The 19665-nt window shown below is 35.1% G+C and overlaps 1 protein-coding gene and 1 long non-coding RNA gene across 17 annotated transcripts in view; one reads left to right on the top strand and one right to left on the bottom strand.

Annotated features, from left to right (window-relative positions):
• The window catches only part of BBX (BBX high mobility group box domain containing), a 263476-nt gene that overhangs the window by 109131 nt on the left and 134680 nt on the right, over positions 1 to 19665 (bottom strand). The window lies entirely within an intron of this gene.
• Positions 704 to 4732, top strand: LOC118498888. The gene is made up of 2 exons (XR_004901376.1): positions 704 to 1529; positions 1709 to 4732. It is a non-coding gene; the product is annotated as an uncharacterized LOC118498888 (long non-coding RNA).

Below are 19665 nucleotides of genomic sequence, written 5' to 3'. Positions count from 1 at the left end.
AAGCAGCATGAATAGTGATTCGTATATTAAAATTGAACTCGACTACAGCTAAAATGGAGAGACAAGCCAGAAGGTTTCTCATGATTATTTCTAGATATATGATTCTATGAGACATAAAAATTTTGGTTCACTAAAAAACTGTACAATATTAGAATTGAAAGGGATCTTAGAAATCAGAGTCCAACACCATCAATTTATAGATCTGAAAACCTAAGTCTAGAAGAGGTTAGTTTAAAACTAGATATTCTTATCCTTTGAGTTGGTATAAAGTTTGGATCCTTTTTGAGCAAATGGTTACTGTTGTTGTTACTGTTTTCTTTTTCTTTTACTAAATTACAAACCTGAGATTACTTTGAAGATGTATTATTATTAAGACAAATGAGGCCCTTACTGGTGTGGCTCAGTTGGTTGGGCATTGTCCCACAAAGGGAAGGGTCACCAGTTTGATTCCCAGTCGGGGCACATGCCTGAGTAGCAGGTTCAGTCCCTGGTGAGGCATGGGAGAGAGGCAACTGATCGATGTTTCTCTCTCTCACATTGATGTTTCTCCACCTCTCTTTCTCCCTCCATTCTCCCCTTTCTAGAAATAAATAAATAAAATCTTTAAAAAAGATAAATGGGTAAACTGCTATTTTTAAAATCAAAAGTTAGCAAATTTATTTCCAATAAGGTAACAGAAAGAATTCTTGGTTTCTTTCTTTGTCACTTTCAGCTTCTGAAATGAACTGGATTAATACAGGAGAAATTTCTAAATGGCAATTTTATTCACTTATCCAAATGAAAAAAGTCTCTGCAGAATACAGCAGGCAATAAATGACCTATTTTCAGGGCAATTTATAATTTTCCAGGATTCTTGCTATTTGAAAGAATGAAATGTCTCAAAGAAAAAGTATACCAACAAAAACCCTTGAGGCCACATAATGTAGGAGAGCAAAATCCTGTACTGTTTTAAGAATAAAAATCAATAAAGACAAAAATCAGAAAAGTTTAATGAAAGAGTCTATGGTTATTGGGACTTTGGCCCTGAGCACAGCATTAGTCAAAATGCTGTAGGGCACAGAGAACTTCTATAAGGCATTACTTCCAGCAGAGTAAGCAATCAGAGGAGAAATCAGAGTCCATTACTACTGGCAGGATAACCTGCATTAACTCTCTCACAGATGCATCACTGGTGAGAGCTGATAAAGAAATATGAAGGCTGAGAAAGAAAGGGAATAGTGTATCTCTCACATGTAATTTTCAGCAAATTTTGATGAGCTCAATCTTGAATGAGTTTCCCTCCTTTTCTTTCCTCAATTTCATTTAGAAAAATCACCTTGTTTAGTTAGGTTGTTCAAGTGTGGCTTTGCAACTAGCCTAATGTGGCCCCAAATTACTGCCCTCAACATTCTTTAGGAAGCATCTGATTACCAGTAAATACCCTATGGTTAAGCAGAGCAAGATAGCTCTAGGCTGATTCCAAGAACAAGAATCTTTCTAAACTGACAAATCAGTCTCTTTACTGTCAAATACTGTTTCCTGTCAGAAGGGTTTCCTAATTTTTTTTTAAGATTTTATTTATTTTTAGAGATAGGGGGAGGGAAGGAGAAAGAGAGGGAGAGAAACATTGACCTGCAACCCAGGCATGCGCCCTGACCAGGAATCGAACCTGCAACCTTTGGGTTTGCAAGCCAGCACTCAGTTCACTGAGCCACACCAGCCAGGGCAGGTTCCCTATTTTTTTCAACTTGCTTCTCCATGCTGGCAGCCTCCTGTCGGTCTGTATAAGGTCCTGACTCCTAAAGCTTCTAAATTCTTCTTTTCCATCCTCCAGTGTCCCTACAGATTATACCACTAACCTCTGCTACTGATCTGGCAGGAAATTATCTGAAAGTCATCCAAAAATTAGAACTGCATTGCCACAGAAGCTGAATTTACTTTCTAATATACTGAATTCATTTGCCCATATTTTAAAACAACTCAAAAAAGAACCATCCCTAATATGGTGCTGCTTTTTCTTTTTTTTTTTTTTTTTGAGGAGATTGCTCTGTCCATAAGAGATGAAAGGCAGGAAGTGGCCTACCAGCAAGCAGTTCTCCTTTGAAGACAGATAACAAAATACCACAGTTAAAACTATATTTATAATTGCAAAATCACTATTCTTGAACAAATTCCAAATACAGTTATGTACCTTTGATCTTAGAAGAGCATTTTTCTCATTGCTCATAGCTGACATTGATGGTTCAGTTAGGCACCCACTCCCAACTACGGCAAAAATGTTCCCTGAAATTCAATCATGTGGATTATTAGCTTTTAGTTGTTGAGAAGTGGCTGCCTTATGCTTCACCAGTGCTGCTGCTTGGGATATTTCTGCCTGCTATGACGATAGGAGAACTTGTCCTAGGAACAGCATCCATGTGACCACCTGGCAGCTCTCTCAATTCCTTCTGTGTGATGTCAGACAGTCCTGGAGAATCATTCCACATCTCCCCAGATAAGGACTATTATCTCAGTAAAACATACTGCAACCATGAGAAAAATTTTGAGTAACTTAGAGTTTAAGTTTCATATTTAAAAACAAAATCTATTCTCGACCTCTCACATTTTATATTACAGCAAAAAAAAAAGTCTAATGATAACATGTAGCTTCAATAATGAAGTAAGCCTATTTTAAAACAATGAAAATATCTCTAGTGTCTCCATGGTCCATTTTAAACAATTAAGAGAAGATAAATACCACAGCATTATATCATTTATTCAAAAATATTGTCTTAACTTCAACAGCTATTGTTTGTGGGTCTTTTAAGACAAGGTAGAAACAAGGGACACTGACATAGTAAAATTATGGTGGAAGCTCTTATATCTTTGATAACCAGTAGTCCTTAAAGCTCAGTTAGTTGAGAGAAGCACCAAGGAGGATTCGTAATCATAGCTAAGGGCCCACATTACAACAAGAGAATCTTTCTGGGAAATAAGGAAAAGAACACCTTCCATGGAAAACAACTATGTTTTTTAAGTTACATGCAAGTACGTGTACAGTCTCTCCCCCCCCCCCTCAGAGCTGATAGATTGATAGAGATTAGACAACTATCTGTACTGGGATGGTAAAATATTTCATGCTCTCATAAAAGTTGGTTTTAGTGGAACATGACCCTGAAAGCCAAATCTAACTTTTGAAACTCATCTATGAAGTCAGCATTCACTAGATTCTTCACTGACAACCTGACAGTTCAACTTCAAAAGGAGCATTGACCACCTAAGCATGTGAACACAGTATCTCGCAACATCTGCAGTACAGTCCTAGGAAACAGAATTAAAGAATAATAATCCAAGTGTCACCGTATCTGTTCAGCATCAGGCAAGTATTATCATAAATAGATCCTTATAATACTGTGAAGTTTTTCCTCTCTGGCAAATAACTATTTTCTTTTCCTTGAAAAAGAAAACTTCACCTCCCATCCTTTATCAAATGGTAGCAATTGTACATATATATAGAAAACACATAAAGAAATATAGATTTCTAAAATGTACAACTCCCCAGCATATCAAATACTGAATCTTACCATCTTTGTGAAATACAAATAAAACACTAAAATAGGAAGAAAGCTCTAACAAGAGAGGGCACAAGCATGAGACTGTAAAATCCACAAATTAAAATGTTTTTCTTCAATGCACTTGCAACAGCGTGTATACTCCATGATTCTGATTTAGAAGAAAACAGACTGTATAAGTCTATCTATGCCTAGAAAAAACATGGGAAGGGTAACACCAAAATGCTCACAATGGATATGGAGTAGAATATGCATTGAGGGCAACTTCCATTTTTGTCCTCATGCTTTTTAAGAGTTTCTGACGTTTATTATTTTAAACAAATTTTAAGCAAAAAAGAACGGCAGTAAGTTATTTAAAATCAAATATTTTAAGCGTAATTTAATAAAGAACAAAGTAGCAGACTTCTGAGGTAGCAAATCAATATGCTGCAGTGGAAAGTTGTTTTCTCCCCTGATCCTGTCTGTGACCATGTGACAACTTTTCACACTTGCTCAGAATCAATGGTTTTACTACACAATGACTGCAACTACAGCAAATGCACCTGTACTCTGAAATTCAATTACTGTGGGAGGTTTTATAGTTTGAATACTAAGAAGGGACACATATACTTCACTATATACACAGAAATAAAGCAGACTCTCTACATATTATATGCTAAATAAGAGTGAATTTAAAAACTCCATTGTCTTTATATCGTACTCATCCCAGCTTATTAGTCAGTGCTCTGGCTCTAGTGGGAGTATAGAAACATTGTTCTGTCTCATTTCCATGGAACTTCAGTGATTTCCGTACTGTGATCAGAGTTAATTAGCTAGAGTGTCCCCGGGACCCCAGAGTATTTTATTCACACAGTCACAGTGAGATTATCACCTTGGACAGATATTTTCATGTTTGTCTTCCACACTTGACTGAAGCATACATATTGTATTATAAAGACTGCGTTCAATAAAAGATGAATGAATGATCTGTCCCAGGAATAACTAAACTTGGAGACAAAAGTCAGAGATAGCTCAAGAAATCACAATGAGTTATCTGTAATCTCAGCAATGTAAAACATTGAAAGGAAACTAGTAAATGTTTCTTAAAAGGGTTCCAACAGCTTAAATCTTTTACTCTTCCTTCAACTCCACTTATCCCCAACCACGTTTCACCATCTGCCTTTAAAAAAGGAGCATAATTAGTTTTACCTATAGTACACTTAGAAAAAAAACCCTGATTTTTTCCACCTACAAATTATTCTTTGGACTTTATTTCACTGCACTCCTATGAAGAACGCTGAATGCATGTCAATTTTGTCTTTGATTACATTATCAGTAGCTGCTGAATGCATGCTGTAGGTGTGGCTGTAGTTACAGCCTTCTCCATGATCTTGACTGATTTCTTGTATCTGCAGCCCTCGCTGTTGCTAGCTAGTTTTACTCTGAGACTGGGAAATAAAATTTACCTTCAGGTAAGCAACTCAGCAAAATGATCCATAAGATAATTTACTTTAATAAAATATTAAGTGTAGAAATACACAAGACTTCTACAAGATTATAGTACCATCTTCCTTATCCTTTATGTATGTGGCATGTATCCTTGGAGTCCAAAGGGCAGGAACTTCTAATTACTTAACTAGTTCAGCTTAATTTATAGGAATATCCTGTATTCTAAATCAGCATTTCTTAGTGAGGATGCTTTTGGCATTTTGGGAGGGACAATTCTTTCTGAGGCGATACTGTTTCACTCACTGTTAAGTCAACATCCATCTCAGCTCCTTCGGCGTCCTTTCACCTCCACCCCCAGTTCCAGGCAGTAGCAGCCTCCAACACAAAATTTCCCACAAAGTTTCAAACATTCCCTGAGGATTCATATGACCCCCCTACTTCAGACACTGCTCTAAATAAACCAACATATAAAAATTCACATTTTGAAGACTTAATAATCTCCTACAATACAAGCTTCACAGGGCTTTTTTTTCAATACTTATAGTAACACCACAGTCACCTCAACCACCTCACCCCTCACAATTTCAGGAATGTGCAAGGCTCACCAACACTATATTGCTAAGGTATCCTTGGGTCAGCTTGAATATTTTCTGTGACCTTATTTACAACTGTGATGACATAAAACTTCTAAGTCAGTTAACATTTTTGTGTATATTTGTGTTGATTACATATGAGCTATCTAAATTGGTTTAATCATGGTAAAACAGGTTTCTAAAGCATTATTTATTCACACTACCATTACACTTATACTGTTCAGTTACTTTAAAAAGCATCACAGGGAAATTTGGACAGATACATGCAGAAAAATGAAACCAGACCACCTTTTACACCACACACAAGAATAAATTCAAAATGGATTAAAGACTTAAATGTTACACCTGAAACGATAAAAATCCTAGAAGAAAACTTAGGCAGCAAAATCTTGGACATTGCTGGTAGCAGTATTTTTTTCTTATACATCTCCTCAGGCAAAGGAGACAAAAGAAAAAATAAACAACTGAGACTTCATTAAACTAAAAAGATTTGCACAGCAAAGGAAACCATCAATAAAATAAAAAGACAATCAACTGAATGGGAGAACATATTTACTGATACCTCTGAAAAGGGGTTAATATCCAAAATTTATAAAGCACTTATAAAAGTCAACAACAACAAAAACAAACAATCCAACTTAAAAAAAAGTGAGAAGATCTGAAAAGACACTTTTCCAAAGACAACATACAGATGGCCAATAGACAGACATATGACAAGATGCTCAATGTCACTAATCATCAGAAAAACACAAGTTAAAACCACAATGAGAAACCATCTAACGCCTGTCAGAATTGTCATCAATAAACCAACAAATAACAAGTGCTGGCAAGGATGTGGAGAAAGGGGAACCCTTCTGCACTGTTGGTGGGAATGCAGATTGCAGCCACTGAGGAAAGCAGTATGGAGAAACCTTGAAAAATTAAAAATGGAACTGCCTTATGACACACTGATTCCACTTCTGGGAATTTATCCAAAGAAACTTGGAACACTAATTTGAAAGACTATATGCACCCCTATGTTCATTGCTATGTTATTTACAATCACCAAGTTATGAAAGCAGCCCAAGTGTCCATCAGTAGATAAGTGGATGAAACAACTGTGGGACATTTACACAGTGGAATTCTACTCATCTGTATAAGAGAAGAAAATTTTACCCTTTGTGACAGCATGGATGGATCTGGAGAACATTATGCTAAGTGACATAGTCAGAGAAAGACAAATCTCATGATTTCACTCATATGTGGAATCTAATGAACAAATTGAACTAATATGCAAAATAGAGACAAACTCATAGATAGAGAGCAGGCTGACAGCTCTGGAGTCGGGTAGGGGGATTAGAGGGTAGAGGAATCTAGTAAAGGGAAACAGACTCATGGAAATGGACAAGTGTGGTAATTACAGGGGGGTATAATGGGTAATAGAAAAAATACAATAAAAAATTAAAAATAAATAAAAAGCATCACAGTAAGGGAGTGAATACACCCTCTGTGCTAAGCTACGATAGCACAACACACATAAAAATGCTCACTCCAAAACTCAGTGGGAAATAATATTTTTGCAAGTTTAGGGTCTTCTGGTTAGCCAAGCAAGGCAAGTGAAGGCATTTCTGAACTATAAGGTGTAATTCTAAATGTTTCAGAAGAGAAGAGCAGCAAAAATCCAAACTGTTCAATTAATGAAAGGTTATCTGGAACTGTAAATCTGTACTTTCTTTTCATTATAAGAAATGAATGATCACTCAGTGTGGAAGCTGAAACACAAGTGCTGCCTTACCTACATGTGCAGTGGGTCCTATAGGACCAATCAACATCTGAAGAGACCTATTTGCACCTGGCATAGCAAGACCTAGTAACTTAATAGAATCATAAATGGCCTCCTATAAATATTACACAAATCATGTACTCTTAGTGGTTTCTGATTCAAAGCTCAGCCTCTTTTTGTCTTGTCAACTATGACAAGTCCTTCTGCTTTCATAATTTGGCTCTGTCACAGAGTCAAGCCAGTCAACATTCTCATTCTAATTGGAAACCACTTCACCCTTGCTTTTTGCATGTCTACTGCCACTTGAACTTCTTGGTCCTATTTCGGCATATTTGCCTTGGGAAGAAACACTCCTTGATATGGTAAATGAGTTAACACTGGGAAGCCAGATGTGTTCATTTATGCTACCTTTTAACTCTGTTCTGCAAACAACTTCTCCAGACGTTCTAAAAGCCAACGAGCCCCGTGTGGCCAACAAACAAGGCTTGGCCTCTTTGACCCTCCCTCATCCAAAAATGAGACTCACTTGTTAGTGTCTGACTGCCTTCTAGCCACAGTAACACTCATGGGCTATACACTTCCTCCTCCCAGTCTTTCTTGATCCCTGGAACTCTGACTCTACTTTCTTGAGCAGTTCCTTGCTATCAGACTTTCTGCTTTAAAAGGCCAGCTCTGAATCCTCCCAGGCTGTTACAGATTGGGCTGTTCCAATGTCATAAGGAGCATTAAATAAAATAATATATTAACACATATTTTAAAAATGGCTTTGATGAAGAGTAATTTTTAATGACTAACTCTTCATGGAGAAATTCTGGGCGTGTGCCATCATGGTGAGAGGAGCTTTTACAGATTTGGAGAAAAGACAAAGTCTAGACTGAACTAAGATCTTGTTTTTGTTCATTATTTTCCATTTTATAAAGACAATCCTAAAGCAAGTAACAAGCATTATCACAGAAGTCTGCTGCTATTGGGATCTTTTCACTGCTGCTGGCCACGCAACACATGCACTTCTAAAAAGGCTACATTTTATTTATCTTTATATGTTCAGTGCCATTAGGTTCTTAATAAATGTTTTTAATAAATGTTCATTAAGTAAATGCACATGCACCTGGGAGCCAGGCAGCTCCCACTTTCAGAGCAGTTTGACCTGGACATACCCTGCTCTGAATCAAAGCTCAGAAAACTCCATGAGCCTACATTATGGGTAGTGTACATTGTTAATATCATGGACTATATTATATTCCATGAGTTAAAAATTGTGTATCTTTGTATCATCTTCACAAAATAAGGTATTTGCCATGTAGCATGGCTGTAAGAAATCTGATGACAATGACACCATTTTCAAAGGAACCACATAAATCCATAATCTTTAAATGAAGGCCATTACTATAGCTTTGAAATCCAACACCATCTGTTTGACTCGACTTGGACTATATCTAGTGCTTCATGCAGTTTGCCATGCTGGTTAACTGTGTGGACCCTCCTGTTTTTTCCTGGATTTATAAACCTGAAAGAACAGATTACCTGTGTGACCTGAGGCAAGTGTAACCTCTCTGTGCTTTGGCAACCTTATCTATAAAAAGGGGGACGATAATTGTACCTACCACACTGTGAAGATTAAATTAAACCAATTTGTTTATATATACATAAACTGCCTAGAGTACTGCCTTGCACATAGTAAGTGTGTATGTACCTTTCACAAAGTAAATGTATATGAGGGTTTGCTATCATCATTATTGTTATGATTAATCACAGAATATAAACATTCACATCAACTTGAAATAAACTACAATTAACAACTACTAATCATTATGTCACAAAGCCAAAAAGTAACAAATTTATTCAACATTATTGAGAACTGACTATAAACAGATGCTGTGCTACTTTGATCCATGCTTCTATAATCCAGTACTGTCATTAGTAAACATTACAAGTAAAAGACAATCTCTGCATTTTGAAATTCCATGAGTAGGAAAAAAAAGAGGGGAAGCCTAAATATAAATGGTGGGAGATCGGTTAAAAAAAACATTTGTAGTAATAAGAATTACATATAAACACTTTCATTGACATGAATACATGTGTGAGATAAACTATTGAGTGAAAAAAAGGGCAAGTTACATATGATTATGATTTGTTTTTGATAAAAGATATGTAAATATGTACTGTGTAAGCATAGATAAGGAAAAATGCCTGGAAGAATGAATGCTAGAATGTTTACATTTTCTCTCTGTATGACAGGATTATGGGTGCATTTTCCTTCTTTTTGCTAACTTTATCTTGTAACTTTAACTTAAAACAAGTAATTCAAAAACAAAAATGTAAGAAAACATTGGAGTAAGATTTCATAAACAGTAAGCTTTTAAAAATACTAACTGGCTAAATAGATACTAAACAGATCATTCATAAATTTGTATGCACTGTTAATTATTTAACTATTTGTAAAAAAATCAAATACTAAAAATCCTCCACATGATCAGGAAAGTGATTCTTAGAATCTTAACTCAAAAAGTACTTTGGAACCTTTCATCTGTTACAAGCTCAGTGTCCTACACTTGCCAGAAAACATTATTTTGTAACTGGTGGGTATTCTAACAAAGGACCATTTTTTAATACTTGCCATATTCCTATAAAATTAAATAGTTAGGAAAGCAGGCTTTCCAATGTTATGAATACAATGTCAAGCTGTATTTGAGAACATGTCAGGGATGTTGTAAAAACATACCTTGCAATGCGTGGGTGATACAACAAAATGTCTGATAGACACTTTTCACTTTAAAACTATTTTCAAGTTTCTATGAGTCCAGATGGTCGTGAACAAGCACCCCACCTTCAGGGGAAAGACACTTTGTGTTTCAATTATACCCTCTAGTCAAGAACGCTGCAGGGCTGATTCTAAACACAATTTTGAAGTGACACCTAGTGGAAGTTTTTATCAAGTTTCTCTGTTTACATTTAACTTATCAAACAATTTTTAGAACAGCTACTCTGGGTAGTGGAAGGGCACAAACTTCTAGTTAAAAAATAAGTAAATACATCCCGAGGACATAATATACAGCATGGTAACTCTAGCCAATACTACTGTACTATATATTTGGAAGTTGTTAAAAGAGTAGAGATTTTAAAAGTTTTCATCACAAGAAAAAATTTCTAACTGTGTGTGGTGACGGCTGTTAACTAGACCTATTGTGGTGAGCATGTGGCAATTATACAAGTATCAAATCATTATGTAGTAAACCTGAAACTAATATACTGTTACGTGTCAATGTATCTCAATAAAAATAAATAGCTACTCTGTATGAGGAAACAACTATCCCTTCTAGGATGTCCTTACGAATTACTGATCTGGTGGACAACATATCATTAAAAAAAACAAAACAAAACAAAAAAAACACCTCTGACTAATAATATTATTTTAAATCTCAGGTTGGGCCTCTGCCACCACGACAGTGGTAGCTCCAATGACCTACTAAGTGATCCAGAATCTATAATAACAGCATGCAAAAGTTAGAAGATCCAATTTAACAAATGTGCTTTTGTTATCCATTTCAGTTGATATTAATAAAAGATTAGCATTGTTATCATCAGGATAGTAACTACTACTACCATTGCACTATAAGTTATATGAAAACAAATTCCCTTGGTCTAAGTCAGCAACATCTGGTAATTGGAAATCAGTAGTGTTACCAGCAAAGCCTTTAAAGTAGCACCATGTCCCTACATGTGTAAGCTGCAAAGGCTCTCCTTTCCCATTCAGGGTGGCAATCACACAAGTTATGGCCAATTAAACTGAAATTAATGAATAGAATTAAAGTGGGACAATTATATAATCAAGGCAAAATAAAAGGCTGAGATATACAACTAGATATTGATAGTTTTAGTCTGTGATCATTCAGATGAAAAGTTCAGAGCTAGACTCAGATGATATCCACATCTACCTAAATTTTCCTACTGACAGCCTCAGTATTTTGCCTTCAGAAGCACTCTATAAAATATACTTTTAAAACTTAGAATTATCTATCATGGACATGGACAAAGTGTGGTGATTGCAGGGCACGGGAGAGGCGGGTGGTTGGAGGTGAAAGAGGGTATAAGGAGGATAAATGATAGAAGAAAAATACAATAAAAAATAACCTATTTTTTAAAAAGCTTCTAATTACTTAAATATTACATTGCTAAACAGAAATGATCAATTTATTTGCAGCGCATCCAAACTCACTGATGGAAGTTTTCACTTTGGAAAAAAGTTGTTTGCAACCTGTTGTCTTTGGCTTCCTTGGGAAAATTTCACATGTTTTACAGCTCTTCTTGGGTGTCATGTTTGAGTATTTTCTGTTTAAGGAGCTACTCTTCTAAAAATTAAATGCTCATTTTATAGAATTGTTAGGAACTACAAATCTAGTCCTTGGAGGGAGACTCATAGAGGTCAAAGGTTAGCTTACAGTCATCAAACTAATTAACTGAAGAGTTAAGATTCAGATCACTTGACCATAAAATTAGAACTCTTTCCACTATATCATACTGCCATTTTATTCTTTCTCCACAAAGAAATGAATTTTTCCATTCAATTCTGGGTACAAGCTTGCATTTTTAATCTAAAAGGCCTCTGTGATAACTACTGTCTAGGTGTGCATGGAAGGGCGTTAAAAACTGAGTTTCTTCACAATCCTCCAAGAAAAAAATAGCAAGGCTGGGGCAAAGCAGCTTCTATGGAGTAATTCACATCAGCGACTTCAAGCAGGGGACGGAGAGACCAGGGAACAAAAACCCAGCAGTTACTAAAGTAGGAACCATCACTAGTTACTGAGAGGAGCAGAAGACGATGTTTCTGCTTCCCGCCAGTAAGTTTGTGTTAGTTGAGGAGGCACTGGTTTCTAAACAGGAGGAACTCAAAAATGTGATGGCTGATAAACAATACATGAACCAACCTTTAGCGTTTGAGAAGAAAACCTTTTATTTACCTCAAAACTGACATCCTTTACCTCTCATCCTTTACCTTTATCTCACAGAGTAAATATGTACGCAGCACACATTCTTTTGGCCCTGATTCAGTTCCAAAGTTCAAAGTCTGACACCTTTATCCATCTATGTCTTCCTGTGAGATTTCAGGCAACTGACACTTCTATTTTACTTTTAAGCTACAGTATTAAGTGTCCTTTTTGTTAATATTTTACTATGTATTTCTTATTACTCATAGGACCATATACCTGACACAGTAAATATACAGATAAGTGAAAATCTGAAAACTTGGATCAAATACCAACTTTGCTAAATCACCTAAACTCTGAGAATCTCTGGTTCCTTCCATGTGGTCCTGGAGAGGCCCCTTCAGCTCTAAATTATTCTAAGGGTATATTTCTTGAAAAGACTACAACAGATTTCAACACAACAAAACTTATCAGGCCTGTCCCTAACACAACTTCTTTAGCAAAGGCTTTGGCAGAAGTCTGAGGAGTGTAGTGATGGTACCAAATCTAAAAAGGGTTCTTTGTAGGTTATAAGTGAATTGCCTTTGAGAAAGTCTCTATAGACATCTTATTTGGCTCCTCCTCTAGAAAAACTGCTGTGGGAGCCTAAGAAAGCAGCTTTCAAACTTGTAAGTGCAGATTTGGTATTGCTGCCGCCAGGCCACAAGAGCTGCCAGCGGACACAGTGAGTCAAAGCAATTCTATGCATCACACGCCTCAATGTCTTCCCTTTACTTGGCAGCTATATACACTGGGATTAGTCATCTGGCTAAATGTCACGAGTCCCAAAGTTATTACTAGTGCAAAGGTTTCCAGTCTGAAACTTTACAAAATGAAATAACTTTAAAATAATTACAAAGGAGATTTTTTATGTTATTATTATAAGTTTGGAATAATTTATGAAAAATTAAAAGAGTAGTGAGACAATGGTTTAGGAATTACACAATGTGTATGTCTGAAAGAACATTCACATATACCTTTCTGGAGCAAAGGTATTACTGGAACTTATTAAAAGGATAAGTAGAATCAATAAGCTCAGTTTTAAATACCACTTACACAGGCTGAGAATTTTCCAAGACATTTACATGTGAATGCCTCATTTTCAGTCTCCTGTAACATTTATTTCAAACTTTTAAGACATTACAACAGATGATTTGCTTATAGGCTCTTTTCTCTTAAAAAGTCATCATGAGTAGTAATAGTTTTGGTCAAATTACATCACATGTAAATTTGAATGCATTTTTTTTGAAAGGGAGAATAATTAACTTTACATTTGTGGCCACACTGCTCTGTAAAAAGCAATTCATTTCTCCAGCATAAATTAAATACTTGAAGACTACCAATGAAGACAGCCCCTCTTTTATACAAACTATTCTATGAGCCTTTCAGATAAAGAAAAACTACCAAATGAAGAAAAGTACATGTTTAAATATTAGAAAATATATTTCTAAAAAATAGGTTTATTAATTTTTTTGAATTCTGTAATGTGATATGCTAATTTTTAAAGAGCTTATAGTAAACAAATACTATCCTGAATAAGATATTTTTTTAGAATTTTTTTTAAAAATAAGAATTTTTTTAAGAAAAAAATTTTAAATGGTCTTACTAATAATCTGTTCTCTTATCAAGAGCAATTTGTAAAAAAGAAAATCTTATTATAAAGGGTTTAGATACACTTTGATCTTTATCAGTAGTATTCTCATTCTTCAACAGCCAATTTTTTAACTTGGGCTACAGTCTTAATTTTGTGAGGAAACTGTACAAGTCAGTCAAAGAGGAAATGAACGATGTGATTCCTGTGGTCCAGGGGGGGCAGGGGTAGGTAGGTACTGTGGTTTAGAAAAACGTAGAATAAACCTTTCTTTAAAATATTTCAAATGGCCACTTTATCAGAAATTGAGCTTTTAGACACAGAATATGAAAACTCACTATCTTACCTCAAGAAAAAAACTCTGTTCTATCAAAACAGTCTCTTTGCCATTGCATCCCACAAAAGGTTTTGCTACTATACAACTCCTTGTACCATTTCTACTCTAAGGATTATTTTCCCCACCAAAATGTTTTTTTCCTCATCAAAATTCTGCTAAAAACTTACTGAATGTGGAACTCCTCTTATCAGCCTCATCTAACTTGACACAGGAACACTCATACTTATTTTGAATTCCTACTTTATTCTTCATTCTAAGTTACAGATTTTATAGAGTTAAAAACGAACTTTAAAGATTACCCAATTTAACTCTCTCACTGAAAGAATGACAAATTCAGGTACAAATCAAAAAATTTGCTCAAGGTCTCAGAACTTGTTCCAAGTGTTACAGCTAGGTATAAATATTTTGTTTCATTAAAATTGGCTTCATTAAAATTTGTCATTAACTTCACTTTATTACAATAACCAACAGCCCACATTCAAAATAAATGTACTGAGCATCTACTGCCTTTCCAGCCACCTTGAAAAAAAGGCAAAACAATATAGTAGGAAGGGAAAACAATACTGGGAAGTAAGAATGCATTCAGATCTATGAGAAAATTCATCATCGACATCCCAGAAAGTTTTCACAGAAAGTTTAACTCGCCATACCCTATTTCAACAGGCTACAGTACTTAATAAAAAAAAATATATCATAGTCTATACAGGGGTGGACAAAGAAAGATTTACAGTTGTAATACAAATAAATAATGCAGTAATTGATAAATGATAATACAAGAATAAAAACTGTTTCGCTTGCTCAAAACTGTAAACCTACTTCTGTCCACCTTATATATTCTTCCTCTGCTCCAGCTTCTTTTTTGTAACAGCCCCAACTTCAACCTGTAAATAATTCTCACCTTATACTGTATTCAGGCGATGCTGTCTTTAGAACTGGTGACAATACAGCACACTATAGATTAAAAAACACTGAAAACCTTCCATGAAGTTTCTACCTAGACTACAAAATATTTCCAACTTAGGTTCATTAAACAAAATGCCACATTCAACAGCTTGAAAACTGCAGTCATATATTATCCTAAATCTCCTTTCACTTAAAATACCTCTTTGTATTATACGTCCAGAAAGTAGCCAGGACCTTTCTACTAATAGGTCAAATCCTCCTAATACTTACTTTTCAAATTGTGATTTAAGAATAAGAACAATCTTCCTCAAATAACCTGAGCTAAGACATATAAGAATACATAAATATACTTACTTTACACTTAGGGAGCTAAGGTGAAGTGGTCTCTAAAGTCCCACACAAGTGACTCTAAGACATCTGCTCTAATTCTTAATATTTCAGATATAAGATTACATTTCAGCTGAAAGTCATCAAACATGAGGTAGTATTTCCAATTCACCAAGTTTTGACAATGAGTTTTATCTACAGTCATAATTTGGTGCTTAGTACTTTTCCCAACCATATTAATCTTCCTCTATGTACCAGTGAAGAACCATCGTCACAAGTACAACCTTTGCAGATACATGATTTGCAAGCAAAGGATTTCAGAAAACAGAATCATAAAATTAACCTGGATTTCAAGTACAATAAAATTTATTCTTCTAATACATTCTTCCATTGTGAATTTTTAGTTATGCCAGAAACTTATCAACACTCTTTTCCCCCCCTAAATACTTATAGCAACAGTCTCTTAAGGAGACAGTTTGCAGTCCTATGTGGATCTAATATAAGGTGTGAATAGTTTTATATCACTGCACTCAACTTTATAGTTTCTAAAAGTCTCTTGGGACATCCTTCTCAATACTCTTCTAGCTTTGTCCATTTCATTTTTGGACTAATTTTTCTCATTGAACTAAAGCATTCATCGCTTTTCAACAAATACCACACACATAAAATTACAATTATTTTCATCTTTTAAATAATATTGAAATGTATCCCTTGCCAGGTCATTCTTGAGATGAAGATTCCATGTTTTCCTTTGAAGAGAAAGGAATTAATTTAGAAGAAATAGTTACCACAGTCTCAGTTGTGGTTAGGCTCAAGTCTCTCAAAATTTCAACTACACTCCATGTGGATTTTAAGACTTCGAGTTGCAGACGGAAGTTCTTATTACATCAGCCAAAATCAAATCAGAATGCTTATTTTTATTTCTTTACTTCCCAAATCAAAAACTTTTGTTGGACAACTGCAGACACTCAGCTGAGTCAATGAACATATTTCAGACAGCTGCTTCTTGTTGGTAAAACTAAAACTATTTTTGCTAAGAGAAATGCAGGTTGTACAAAGAGAAATAAAAATTAGAATTAAAAAAATGTTCCCACAGAAAAGACCTCCACTTAGCACAATTTGATGAAGAAACAGCAATCTGAAATACCACCAGAACACAACTAATAGACATTCCTCAATTATAGTGGAAACTCCTTTTTGGAACAAGTGACAAATTATAATGATAAGCTAATATCAACTGGAAAAAAAAACAAAAAAAAAACCTCCCAGATTTTTTTTGGGGGGAGGGGGGTAGTAAGTGGTGGAGTTTGTTTGCATGGACAGTGGGCAGTTCACTGAATGTCAGGACCTACTGCTTCAAATCTCCAAACTCTTTTATGTAGTATAATTTTTAAACTGGTCATTACAGTGATGAAGAAGATCATCCTCCCATTAACATTACTCTATCAAGAAAGTCACTGACATTTTTGCAATGATTTACAAACATTATAAATTTTCTAGCTAACTTTCAATGAATAAAAAAGTTAATCAAAATTCTTCTTTTCTAAGCTTTCCAGTTTCATCCTATAACTTTTATTCTAGACAACTAGGACACTGATTTCATTTCTTATATACTAAAATTACTATTTTGTAAGAAATGTACTCTTATTTTTTCTCAATTGATATAAAATATATTAATGACCCAAATTTGTCAACTGACGTTTTTCTCAAATGCTGTGACTGAAGGCTAATATAAAACACGCCTCAAACTGAGCCTCAAGTGTACTAATATACATGTTATTATATATGAAAATATGCATGAATATAGACCTAATTTGGATCCACTTAATAATTCCTAAGAAAGGAGTATATAACAAATCAATGAAGAATAAAAAGTTTCTCTGCCCTCTTTTCCAATGCTTTAAGTCAGAGCAAGGGAATTAAGAAAGGATTGGACTTGGCAGATAGGCCTGGCTATCAACTAAAGTTTACCACTACTAGTGCCTACCTTCATAGATAGAGTTGTAATAGAAGCAGGTAATATGGAAAACCCCTTTTAGAGTGCCACACATATGCTGCTTTATTTACTTAAAAAAAAGGATAAATGACTGTTAATCGATCACTCCTTTCTCCTCAAAATTACAAAGTCTTTCCTCAAATCCTTTAGTGCCTCACCCCAAAAGACAATTATAGTACTTCCTAAGTGTTAATCTCCATTTCTAACCTAATCTTTATTGGTAGATTTATTCAGAATCATGCTTTTGAGTCTTTCACTCTCTGAACCCAAATTTTTCAATGACACTTCACAGTCTGTTCTAAAAATTTAATTCCTTTGATTCGCATTCCATACATCTGTGCCCCCCCCAACCCCCACAACTAAACTTCATCTTTTTTTATTTCTGGCAAGATAAAGTCAAGATCCAGCTCCCTGGCATTTGGGTACTTTCTTGCTTTTAATTGTTTGCCCAGAGATCCCTTATCTAAAATGCCCTTTTCTCTATTTCTCTCCATGCAGGTCAAATACGAACACAGACAAAATAACACCTCTTTCCTCCAAAATTTCCAACTCCCTACAATAATAGAAGAGGACCACAAGTCTGTGGCTTGTGATCCTCTTCTATTATTGTCTTGAATGATTATTTTAAATCCATGGCTCTTTGCCTCTCATTTTTTTTTTTCACATTCCAGGTACATCCACATCATGATCATCAGCAGCAGCCTCTTGATTATACACAGTGAGTCTTAAATACCCCCACTGAAAAACAGATTTAAACCCTGTAACTTAAATTTGCCCATGGTTCATCTTCTCCAAGTTTACAAATGTAAGTTTTAAGTGGAGGAGAGGCACGAGAAAGGGTTGGTATGCCTTAGTGGTCTTTGAAGTCCCAGGAAAAATGTAAAGGAAAAAATAGGAGAACATAGTCACACCTTGTGCATCACCATTACTAAGCAGAAAGAGTAACAGACCCAAAACTTCTCAATGAAAACTGTCTTTGAACTCATTTAAATGCAAATAATTTCAAACAAATGAACAAAAATCCCTGGCACATTTTTTTTTAATTTGAAGGAAAATGAAACATACTGAAATCAACCCTTGAGTCAACTCCAGTGAGAGCAGAAGAAAGGCTGTTTTGATGAGCTTTAATCCCAAGAGAATAGCTAACTGGATGACTCCAGCAAAAATCAGACCCACTGTTGCCCTGGAGCTGATTACCTAGAACTTCTGACTCAAAAGAGTTCCAGAGCCCCACCTTCCCTAGATCCAAAGGGGTCCTTAGCAGTTGGCAGGTTACTAACTGACAAACACATAGGCCCTCTGTTTATAGGGTAGCTTGAGACTCACAGAAAATTAACACTGCCATCCACCCAGTGGAAGGGTTAAGTAACAGCAAATAACTATAAATGGATAAAAGCCAATGCCCCAAAGATTCCTATAAGCTCAAAATAGACCTTAACCTAAGGGCAATGATGCTATCATTCAAATGAAACCAGGTACTTAGCTAGCACAGGAAAAGGGACTAAAGTGTCCACTAGCAAAGTTCACAAGAAATGTAAAGATTCTTAGTAAGATTTAATGAGAGAAAACAGGTTGGCATATTCACGAAGAAAACTGTATTTAGTGATCTTTAATAACATTATGATGTCTCTGTCTAGGTGAGCTTCCTAAGAGTTCCAACTCCTCAAAACAACTCAATATTAAAGTACAGCTGCTGCTATGCTTTCTGTTTTATTGTTTTTATTAAAAAGTCAGTGATTAATTTTTTCAGATTTAATAAAACCTGGTCAGGCTTTTAGAAATGTGGATGGCAGCCAGATAATAAGTGACAATATACTAGGAAATTAACTTCAGGAAAGCAGATTAATTGCTCACTACTTTTTCCTCAAAATTACAAACCCATTTGAACATTTCATTGTTTTCTTTGAAGATTATAAACTCTCAGATAAAATGAATATTGTTACTCCAACAATACCTAAATTTAAACTGAAGTTATTCAGAACTAGTTTAATAAGATAATGTACAGAAATCTGTATTTTTAATAATCTAGATAAATCTGTATTTTGTATAATTATGTCAATTTTGAGCTTACTTTTATATATCACTAAATATGCTGTATAATAGATTTGAAACATGAGTAAAAATTAAATATATAACTCAAAATTTTTTCTTAAGTTAGCTTTTAAAAATTCCTCTTCCAAGTTAAGCCATTCAATGCAGAATCTGTAATAAATGCATTTCCTAGTTCCTTCTGA

The sequence above is a fragment of the Phyllostomus discolor genome, chromosome 2, assembly GCF_004126475.2.
Source record: "Phyllostomus discolor isolate MPI-MPIP mPhyDis1 chromosome 2, mPhyDis1.pri.v3, whole genome shotgun sequence".
Taxonomy (NCBI): domain Eukaryota; kingdom Metazoa; phylum Chordata; class Mammalia; order Chiroptera; family Phyllostomidae; genus Phyllostomus; species Phyllostomus discolor.
Note: the sequence above shows the minus strand (reverse complement) of the source record. Positions and strands in the feature narration are given on the sequence as shown.